The sequence below is a fragment of the Triticum aestivum genome, chromosome 4A, assembly GCF_018294505.1.
Source record: "Triticum aestivum cultivar Chinese Spring chromosome 4A, IWGSC CS RefSeq v2.1, whole genome shotgun sequence".
Lineage (NCBI taxonomy): Eukaryota > Viridiplantae > Streptophyta > Magnoliopsida > Poales > Poaceae > Triticum > Triticum aestivum.
Genome location: NC_057803.1, coordinates 684,359,227 through 684,371,256, shown reverse-complemented (window position 1 = coordinate 684,371,256; position 12,030 = coordinate 684,359,227).

Genomic DNA, 12,030 nt, shown 5'->3' with positions numbered 1-12,030 from the left:
CATGATACTGTCCACTACTTAGCTGCTTTGGGTTACTCTGAAACCCGGATTGCTGCCGCTGACCTCCTTGGCTAGATTGCTGATTATAACCACTTTGATTTCCTTGAGGGCCCTGGCCATGAAAACCGCCACCGCCTGAATTGCCGCCCGGGCCATGAAAGCCGCCACTGCCTGAGCCACTGCCAGGTCCATGATTACCGTCGAACATGTTAGAATTCTTGAAAGCCTTCATGATCGTACAGTCTTTCCATAGATGGGTGGCCAGCTTCTCTCGGGTGCCGTGTCTTGGATAGGGTTCATTTAGCAACTACTCGAGGGTGGGACCTGACCCGACTGACCAAGGAGGTGGCCTCCCCTTACGCTGTTGATTGTTGCCTTGCGTATTCGCTACAAACTCCGAGCTGCTATCAGCCTTACATTTATTATTACCTCCTTGATTCACCGGTTATGCTGAAGGCCCTTAGCGTTGCCGTTCTTCTTTCCCTTCCCTGTCTTATCTTCATCCGACGTGGGATCTTTGGTACTATCCGAATCGGCATATTTGACTAGAGCCGCCATCAGCTGGCCCATGTCATTAGAACCGCGTTTGAGTCACCCTAGCTTCTGTTTCAGAGGTTCAAAACGGCAATTTTTCTCCAACATTAAGACCGCAGAGCCGGCATCCATCTTATCAGATGAATGTATTATTCCCTTTACCCGGCGCACCCAATGGTTCATGGACTCACCTTCCTCTTGCTTGCAATTAGTCAAGTCCAGAATCGACATGGGTTGCTTGCATGTATCTTTAAAGTTCTGAATAAAACATGCCTTTAACTCGACCCAGGAACTAATGGAATTAGGTGGCAGTCCCTTTAACCAAGTGCGGGTTGTTCCATCTAGCATCATAGTGAAGTATTTAGCCATTGCTGCATCACTGACCTCCAGCAATTCCATGGCCATCTCATAACTTTCAATCCATGCCCCGAGCTGTAAGTCAGCCGTGTAATTAGGCACCTTCCGAGGCCCCTTGAAATCCTTTGGCAAATGCTCATTACGTAGAGCCGACACCAAGCAAGGGACACCTCCTGTCCTTGTGGCTATACCTGCTTCAACAGAGGTCGTCGGATAAACTAGAAAAGCTTGGTGAGCCACCTGCTTAGCTGCATGTTGAACCACCCGGTCAGCCTCTTGGCGGATCCTATCCCGGTCAACCAAGTTAAGAGATCCATCACGCGTCGGGTCATGCCTGTGCGGCTAGTTATGATGCTGGGCGTTGCTTGACACGGCCGCTGAATCCATATGCCTACTATAGCTCGGGCTCTGGCTTGGGCGAGGGGTTGAATGAATCCTGTCTCGACTATAAGAGTATGACTCCTGTTGTGCCACAGTCGTCCGAAGAAGTTCTCCGACCCTTCGCATTTCGATCGCCGTCGGGGAGTCTCCTTCCATCGGGAGAGCCGCCAAATGTGCCGATGCAGCGATCAGATTCTCCAAAGGGTTAGAAAAATGACCCGGTGGTGTTGGTGTATAATGAGGCGGAGCAGTATTAACACGAGGGGTTCCATAGCCCTCGGCTGAACCGGCGCCCCAGCCTCGGGTGTTGCAATCCGGTTTGCCTCCGGCGGGTTACTAGGACCGGCCCCGGGTGTGTGGAAGAGATTCCTAGGATCGTAAGTCAGAGGCAGACAAGATTGAGTCTTCTGGTGCCTTCTCCTCATGACCTCGTTTGATGCGTTCAGATCCATCATGAGCCGAAAAGACTCTGATTGAAGCTGCTGAGCTCGGGCGTCCAAAGTCGCCCGCTCTGCAACCATCTTGACATCCTCCGCCGCCAAGTTTTCCTTGGCTTGAGCTACCTCCCCACGTAACCGTGCCACCTCCGCATCATGCTGAGCCTTATCCGCTGGTTCGACCACGGCAGTCAACAGGGTCGTCATCCTATCCATGAGGTCCATCAACACCTGAGCCGGTGGTCACGCGGTGTCTCCTGACCCGGCCGCTGCCGACCCGGTGGTTATCGCTGCCGCAGCCGTAGAGTTTTGAGCGGGCTGCGTACCAGTCATGAAGATCCCCGCTCTGTTCGGCAGCTCAAAGGGGTCCAGAATACTGCTGCCATCGGAACAGCCCCCAAGCCCTCCATCTTGTAGTTGATACAATGAACCCGTCTCACCTGTGGATGACTCACCGTCAGAGTAGACGACCGTCTCACCGCCATCCACAGATCCTTCAGAAAACTCCCCTCCATGGATGCAACCCACGAAGGCATGCCTCACGGCAGGCTGATTCCGGGCGGGTCTCGCACGCTGAGCCGTCTTGATGCGATCGGTGCAGATGTCCGGCTCAGGTACCGGCTCGCCGATCCGACCGATGAAGACGTGGATTCCACCCAAGGGGACCCGGTACTCGTGCTCAATTGAGCCAGCATCGGGGCCGCAGCCTGCGTCGTCGATGTAGAGCTTGCCGCGATGACTCTTGGTCATCCGGCCCACAGCGTATCCCTTGAGCCCTTTGAAGCTGCCCTTCAAGAACTCAAATCCACCATGCGCTGGCCCCATGGTGGGCGCCAACTGTCATGGAATTGTCACGGTAGATGTCCTAGAGAAAGGACTTAGTCGTGGAGCCATCGCAACTAGGAAGCTTAAAGGGGTTAATCGGGACAAAGGACATGAGAGATTTATACTGGTTCGGCCCCTTGCGGTGAAGGAAAGCCTAGTCCAGTTGATGTGGTATTGCTAGGTTTTGATGACCAAGGAGCGAATACACTAGCTTGGCTCTTGATCTGTTGTTTTTTTCCTAAGCCGCCGCCGGGTCATCCCCTTATATACACGCGTTGACGCACTACGGCTTACAGAGTCCCGGCCGGCTCATACAACGTTTCCGGCTCGGTGACGTATCTTACATGCCTTGCATTACAAGTCTATTCATACATGACGGTTTATACCTATGGGCCATAAGCCGCCTCCTGGCTTGGGCCTATTATAAACCTAATCGTAAACCGCCATCTTGTATATTCTTGGGCTTTATTCTTTTAAACCGCCATTGTAGTTGACCCGGCCCCTCTTGGGCGGGTCATTCCTGGTAGTCATATCCTGAATAGCAGTGTGCAAAGCACGAGGACCACCACTCCGAACCCCAAGTCAATGCTTAAAGCAGAAGAAGAATTGTACTCAGGTCAGGTTCTGTAGATATGGTTCATACTCCTTTGCTCTTGCATCACTGTATTTACTCATACCAACTAATTTCAAATTTGAACTATGCAATTGAAACTCCAATGGTGCAACAAGTATGTTTTAAACCTATTTCTTTAACATGTTTGCTATTGTAACTTGCTTTATGTTGATTTTAGTTCCAATTGAATAAATAGTTATGTTCTCATGCCATGCACATTACAAGTGTTGTTTGTGTTGTGTAGTTTCCCACACTTATATCTGTCTGTGCTGCTTTGTCTTAAACAGATATGATTTGAATTGCCTCTATCTTGATTTGGCAATATAAACTAGGATGATATAGACCATATAATGACCATACTACATAGATATATGTTTGTTTCATGCTGTTATCCTGTCCACCTTATTACTGAACTGGTTTACAAAAATGAGTTTCATATACAACATGGTAAACCTGTGATATGTCTTGTTGTTTCTCTTTTAGAATGCAAACAAAATATTGGAGAAGAGTACCCCGTTATGCAATGGTAAAGGAAGTAATGCATATAAGGTTCAAGATAGTGAGACATCCTTGCTGGTCTCCAAGAAAGCTGATAAAAACGATCTTAAAGACAGTGAGACAACCCCAAAGTCATGTCTTGATGTAGTGTTCGAGTTACTGGACACTACTGCTGGCACCAACTCTTTGAACTCGCTGCCTGAATCAGTTCGGCTTCTTGAGTCTCAACTTCAAGTTGAAAGACATCGATCAGATGTGCTGCGACACACTACTGCAGGATGCTGCTAATGCGACACGTTCAGATTTTAGTTGCGTGTGCGATACATGGCATACGGTTCAGCCCAATGAACTGTTTGCGATGAGGCGGAACAAAAGAAATGGGCAGCCTGATGAAGGCGTGTGTGATATAGAGCATACGATTCACTCGGTTGAACTGTTTGTGATTAGGCAACACAAAAGAAACGGGCAACCAGATGATGGTGTGTGCGATATACATCATACGGTTCACTCGGATGAACTGTTTGTGATTAGGCAACACAAAAGAAATGGTCAGCCAGATCAAGGTGTGTGCGTGATTGAGGGCATATGCTTCAGAAGGATTAACTGTTTGCGATTAGGCAACAGAACAGAAACGGGTAAGCCAGATCAAAGTGTCTGCGATTGATGGCATACACTTCACATGGATGAACTGTTTGCGATTAGCCGCAACAAACTGAAATAGTTAGATAGATCAATGTGTGTGCACTAGACCGACACACCCATTCTAATTAAAAGAAGCGTGCGCGATGGTAATAACAAGCACGCATGATTGTTGGAACAAGACGTGTGCTGACATTGCCTATTGCGGTACACCCTATGGTGCAAACGCCACATATGCGGCTGAGAAGGCGTACGTGCCTATGTTACAGCTTCCGGGAATAGTGCCGCACTTATAACCGTCAGTAAATTTTGAGCATTCGTCCTGTCACATTCCAAATTGCAAACCTGTTCACACCGATCAAAACCTAAACGGTTTCCCACTTAGGAGCGTATTACTACTCGGTTATAAATACTACTACTCCAAGATGACTGCACATTCCTCCTCAACTCCTCATCCACAAAAAGTCAAAAACAAACAAGTCATTCATCATCATTCCCTTGCGTCCGCCATGGCCAGCGTGAGTTCTGGGTCGAGATATTGCCACCAGGGAGAGGCGAGCCTGGAAGCGGAAGCACGAGAGATGTATCGCCTCACCGTGAAAGCATCCAACATGTCCCGCCGCACGACCGTAGCAGCAGAGAGGTCCCGCCATGCCGCTGAAGCAGCACGGAGGACCCGCCGCACCATTGATGCATCAGACTGGTCCAGTCGCGCCGCGGAAGCAGAAGAGATGTCCCGCCACGTCGCAAGTGCAGCAAAGGTGTCCTCCCGCGCCACGGTGGCTTGGGAAAATGTCTCGCAGGCAGGCGACGACTCTTACAAGCGCATGCGTGCCCTTGTCCTTAGGCAGATGGATCAGATCTCCAGGTGAGCGAGGTTAGAGGATGACCTGAAAGCCTCATTTGAACAGTCTACCAACGTTATCCGGCAACTAAATGAGAGCAATGTGAAGCTCCGGGCCAAGCGCGACCTGCCGAGGGCAGAGATCATCGGAAGTGCGGAGCAGCAGGAGCAGACCACTGCCTTGTTGAAGAGGACCGGCGTCATCGTCGAGAAACTTATGGACGAGAATGCCATGCTGCGCATCGAGCGCAGAAGGGTGGTGGAGGAATCTGTGGATGCTCTCAACCAGCATCTTGAGTTCAAGAAAGAGCTCATCGCCGCCCGCCGTGGAGACTAGTTCCCGCGACTTGCAGCAATGCATCAAGAAAGTAGAGATCAGTGAGCCAGATCGTTGTCTTCCTTCTTCTTTTGCCCTTGTGTATATCGGGCGTTGCCGCATGTGGCTTTTTTAACTATGTTTATAAATATGTAAGACAATTATTATCTAATGTCATTGTCCTTATATTCATCATGCTTGCTATAAGTCACAGTCGATGCTATATAGGTCCATCGGATCTTACATCAAGATCCGTGCAGAACTTTCTTTTCAGATTTTCATTTTTCTCTCTTCAATCTCAGTCCAGTGAGACATATAGCCACGCCGTAGAACAAGTGCTCGAGCGCCATTAATGGAGACGTTGGGAGGGAGGTGCGCGGCGGGTAGCGGTCAAAGGGCTCTCCTCCCGATGAGCACGCGCAGGGGTCTGATCGCACGCCTCCCGTACTCAAATAGCTACCCCGCATGACACCTCCTAGCCAATAAAAAAAGGGGACGCGTGGCCGCACGTCATTGGTAAGTCGAACGCCCACGGTTTCAATAATACTTGTGTTTATGATTTGTAACATGACAACACTTGTTCCAAAATGACTATGTTGATTGTTAATGTGTGCGCCTTCGCAAATCGGACAGAAAAATTACCACAACATGTTGGTGCCATGTCATGAGACCATGCCAAGTTTCACGATTTTCAGGCATGTTTTGGAATTGCAGGAATTAAAAAACCAAGTTTCTCAATCTTTCCGGCCAAGCCATGATGCCCAGATGTTTGAATTTCACTTCCATCTCTTGCATGGGACCTAGAAATTCACCCAAGGACACACATGTAATTTTTCAAACAACTTTGGTGCACTGGAGCATGTGCTTGTAGTTCAAATTTGAATTATGCACATTAAATGCCTAGAAACTCAATTAATATATAAAAAGGCCAAACAAACCTGGAATAATTCCAAAATTTAGCATGATATTTCTATTTGGTCTAATCTGGTTGCGTAAAAAAATTAAGGTGGGAGAAGGCAGTGTACGTATGTCGTTTCGCACACGGAGGTGACACGTTCCCTCTCTGAACCACGAGCCTTCTTGAGGAAAGCTCCGGTTTGCAAGAAGCTTACACCAAAGCTTGTCCCAATTTGGCCAAAAAAATTACTGCAGCATGTTGGTGCCATGTCATGACACCATGCCAAGTTTCATGAGTTTCAGGCGTGTTTCGGAATTACAGGAATTAAAAAACCAAGTTTCTCAATCTTTCCGGCCGAGCCACGACACCCAGATGTTTGAATTTCACTCCCATCTCTTTCATGGGACCTAGAAATTCACCCAAGGACACACATGTGATTTTTCAAACAACTTTGGTGCACTGGAGCCTGTGCTTGTAGTTCATATTTGAATTATGCACATTAAATGCCCAGAAGCTCAATTAATGTATAAAAGAGGTGAAATGAACCTAGAATAATTCCAAAATTTAGCACGGTACTTCTATTTGGTCTCATATGGCTGTGTAAAAAAATTAAGGCGGGAGAAGGCAGTGTACGTATGTCGTTTTGCACACAGAGGTGACACATTCCCTCTTGGAACCACGAGCCTTCTTGAGGGAAGCTCCGATTTGTAAGAAGCTTACACCAAAGCTTGTCCCAATTTGGTCAAAAAATTTACCGCAACATGTTGGTGCCATGTCATGAGACCATGCCAAGTTTCATGATTTCCACGCGTGTTTTGGAATTACCGGAATTAAAAAACCAAGTTTCTCAATCTTTCCGCCGAGCCACGACGCTCAGATGTTTTAATTTCACTCCCATCTCTTGCATGGGACCTAGAAATTCACCCAAGGAATCACATGTGATTTTTCAAACAACTTTGGTGCATTGGAGCCTGTGCTTGTAGTTAAAATTTGAATTATGCACATTAAATGCCCAGAAACTCAATAAATATATAAAAAGGGCCAAACGAACCCGGAATAATTCCAAAATTTAGCATGGTACTTCTATTTGGCCTAATCTAGCTGTCTAAAAAATTAAGGCGGGAGAAGGCAGTGTACGTATGTCGTTTCGCACACGGAGGTGACACGTTCCCTCTCGGAACCACGAGCCTTCTTGAGGGAAGCTCCGGTTTGTAGGAAGCTTGCACCAGAGCTTGTCCCAATTCGGCCAAAAAAATACCGCAGCATGTTGGTGCCATGTCATGAGACCATGCCAAGTTTCATGATTTCCAGGCGTCTTTTGGAATTACATGAATTAAAAAACCAAGTTTCTCAATCTTTCCGGCCGAGCCACGACACCCAGATGTTTGAATATCACTCCCATCTCTTGCATGGGACGTATAAATTCACCCAAGGACACAAATGTGATTTTTAAACAACTTTGGTCCACAGGAGCACGTGCTTGTAGTTCAAATTTGAATTATACACATTAAATGCGCAGAAACTCAATTAATGTATAATAAAGGCCAAACAAACATGAAATAATTCCAATATTTAGCACGATACTTCTATTTGTTCTAATCTGTGTGTGTAAAAAATTTAAAGCAGGAGAAGAAAGTGTACGCATGTCGTTTCGCACACGGTGGTGACACGTTCCCTCTCGGAACCAGGAGCCTTCTTGAGGGAAGCTCCAGTTTGCAATAAGCCTACACCAAAGCTTGTCCCAATTCGGCCAAAGAAATTACCGCAGCATGTCGGTGCCATGTCATGACACCATGTCACAGCCCTAGAGTGATGCTTGTAATTAGTTGCATTGGTGAGCTTCATGTCATCATTTTTAATCTTAGTGAAAATGGAAATGAGGAAATTTGAAGCCTCTAAATTTTAATAAAAGGGCAAGAACCAAAAAATTTCAATCAGTGAATCCAAAATGCCCTAGAAATATTTCTGACAATTTTGGCAAGAGTTATAAATCAACCAAAAATTTTGGATCATTTCTAAGGAATTATTTGGGCTCTGATTTTAAATCAATACTATATTTGAATTTGGAGATATACTCATATTATGTAAAGTTTATGTCTCCAAATAATTTGAAACATTTTATGAGCATTTGGATTTTCCCATTGTACAATATAAAAATATTCAGAGGAATGTTGCCACTGTTTTCCATTTGTTTGGAGTTTAAAACAGTGGCAAAATGAATTAATAAAAGAAAAACAGAACAGAAATAAAACAGAGCAGAGAAAACCTACCTGGCACTTTTGGCCCAGCTCCTGTGCGGCCCAACAGGCCCAGCCCACTGGCCCCTGCCAGTCACCTGCTACCTCCCGCCAGGAGGACAGGAGCGCGTGGCCGCGGCGCGTTGGCACGCGCCTCGCCAGCTCCTGCTTGCCGTCGAGGGCCTGGACGCCTCCACGAGTGCCACGCCACCTCCCCGACCCCCCTCTCACTTCTCCCTTGCTCTCTGGACCTCCCTTCCCCTCGCTCCTCTGATTTCCCCCCATGGCCGAGCATGCCCGTCGCTGCCGCTCGATGTTGCCACGGCCACTGGCCCTCCCTCGCCCATCCAACGTGCTCGGGAGCTCCGCCATGCCGTCCCCGTATACCCCACCAAGCCACGTGAGCTGGGAAGCACCGCAACGCCCTCGACATCGTCATCTTCTACCTCGGGCCACCGAGATTGCCGGCAATGCCACGACAGCGTCCGTGCTTCCCCGAGCCCACTTCGACGCCCCCTACAACCGCCGTGAGCCACTACACCGAACCCCTCTCTCCCCGTGCTCGTTTGCCCCCTCTATCTGTCGCTTTCGTCAAGCCCGAGACCTCACCGCCGCCGGCCATGGCACCACCGCGGCTACTGACGCCATAGCTCACATCTGAGCATGTCCCCATGTTCAGTACTTCCCCAGGAGCACGTATCACCCATCAGTTCCTCCCCTAGTGCACCATAGCGTCGAGTTGGTCGGCGCCCAAGCTCCGGCAACCGCTGTTGAGGTCGCCGCCGCCGTTTCCGGCCACCGCAGCCGCTAACTTTGGTCCCATTGCATGCGAAAGAGCGCCAGCTACGCATAGAACCTCTCCGCCGCTTGTTTGGTCACCGCACGGCAAGACCCGATGCCCTCCGCCACGTCTGTCGACGCCGGCGTCGAGCAGTGGACCAAGTCCGGTAGGTTTGATCCGCTGACCAGGGGTTTGACCTCCCCTGGCTGACTGACGTGTGGGCTAGGCCCCTTTTTTTAATTAGTGTTAGATTTAGTTAGTACTAATTAACTTAGTTAAGTAGATTAGACACTGACATGCGGGCCCAGGCTCTAGTTAAATTAGGTTAGTTAGTTAGTCACTGACCAGTGGGCCCCACTAGTCAGGTTTGACCTGGACCGGCCCTGTTGACCTGATGACGTCATAATGACGCAGTGCTGACGCAATAAGCTATTTTCTGGGTTTAATTTAATTCAAAAAATTCCAGAAAATTGCCTAAACTTCTAAAATCATAGAAATTCAACCGTAACTCCAAATGAAATAAATTATATATGAAAAATGATCAGAAAAATCCAATCTATCCATATGTACCATTTTCATGCATGTTAGAACAACTTATGGCTTCTGTTTAGGCCAAATCATATAAATGGCATTTAAACCCTCACATATGGAGTTTGAATTTGAACCTAGGGTTCAAACCAACTCCATTTAACATGTTGCTAGTTGCATTAGCTCAAAACACAGCATATTGACATGTCATTATCATGCATCATAATTGTTGCATTTCATTGATTGTGTTCCTCTTTGTTTGCCGGTATTTTTCCCCTCTCGATAGACGTGGTTCCGACGATGAGTTCGATGACACCGATGAAGAACTATACTATCTTCAGAAGTGCCAGGCAAGCAAAACCCCTTGTTCATTCCGATACAATCCCACTCTCTCGCTCCTGCTCTCTTTTACTGCATTAGGACAACACGATTCCTCTGTTACTTACTGCGGTAGTTGAACCCCTTATCCTCTGCATGACCTGTCATTGCCACAGTAAATAGATGAAACACTAGCATGAGTAGGAGTTGTTTGAGCCCTGATGTGCCTACTCATTCATGCTTGTTTGTAATGCCTGCTACTGCTTAGAGTTGAGTCAGGTCTGATTCATCGGGGATGAATCGGAGGTGTGTAAACTTGTCCTACTATTGAAAGCTAAGTGTGGGAACACGATTTGGTAAAGGTAGCGGTGAGAGGCCATGTAGGAGTACATGGTGGGTTGTCTCATTGAAACCGTTCTTAGGAACTGAGTTCCATGTCTGTGATCCATGAACAACTACTACCACTCATTGGGATCCTTAATTGACCCTCTCGGCTTCTTAATCACCCTAGTCCTCTATCCAGGAGTTGCAACTAGTTTCTGGTGTTTGTAGGATATGTGTTGGCGGCCGTGCGTAGCACTGACCCTAGGGGTGGGCTATGTTGCGGTAGATACACCATGGCCGGGCATGCCGGGCGCCCGTTTGGTGTCTCGGAACCCTGTACACATTGTTCGGGTCTGTATGTGGAAACCTCGGCCGAACTCCCTGCGGATGGAACCTGGATAGGCGATAAACCTGGACTAGAGACTTGAGTGTTTAGGTAGGCCGTGGCCGACACCCTCGTTGGGCTTCCGCTTGAAGGTTGCCGAGTACATGTCGTGTAAACAACGGTAAGTGGTGGGAGCGTGTGTGAAGAAGTACACCCCTGCAGGGTTATCATTATCTATTCGAATAGCCGGATTCCTCAGATATGGAAACTTGGACCCCTTGCATAGTTCATAGACAAGTGAAAGTGGATACTCTAAAACTCGCAAGATAAGTGTGAGTGCTATGGATGGCCTTCTCATAGGGAGACGGGAGCAGATCTATAGTGGTGTATTGATATGGTGAATATGTGGACTCGTGTGCGCCACCTCAAAAGAGTTGCTTGCAGTCGTAGTTCAGGTTAGCCACTGAGTTAAATCTGGCCTGCTGCAGTTAAACTCCACCACCCCCCCTTGTTGATACCGATGCATATGTAGCTAGTTCTGATGTAAGTCTTGCTGAGTACCTTTGTACTCACGTTTGCTTAATTTATGTTTTGCAGAGAGACTTCAGTCTCGCTAGTAGTTCCGCGTGGACTTCGACGTTTAGCTTGATACCTCAGCTACGATCTTGTGCCCTCGGTAGGATCTGGTAGATAGTCAGGCTTCTTAGCCTTTTTCATTTGTAGATGTCTGTTCTCAGACATGTTAAGCTTCCGCATGTGCTTTGACTTGTATGCTATGATTGTTGGGTCATGAGACCCATGTTTGTAATATCTCGCTCCTTGGAGCCTAATGAATAAATACTTGAGTTGTAGAGTTATGTTGTGATGCCATGTTGTATTTACACATATCGAGCATATTGTGTGTATGATTGAAATGCTTGGTATGTGTGGGATCCAACAATCTAGTTGTTTATCCTTGGCAGCCTCTCTTATGGGTAAATGTAGTCTAGTGCTTCCATGAGCCATAGTAGTCCGCTACAGCCCGGTTCACCGGAGTCCTGTTAGCCCAGCACTACTGCTCAGGACACTTGACTGCCCGGCATGTGTTTCACTTCGTTCCTGTGTCCGTCCCTTCAGGGAAATGTCACGCGGTGACATCCGGAGTCCTACCTAGCCTTCTACAACCTGGGTTCCCG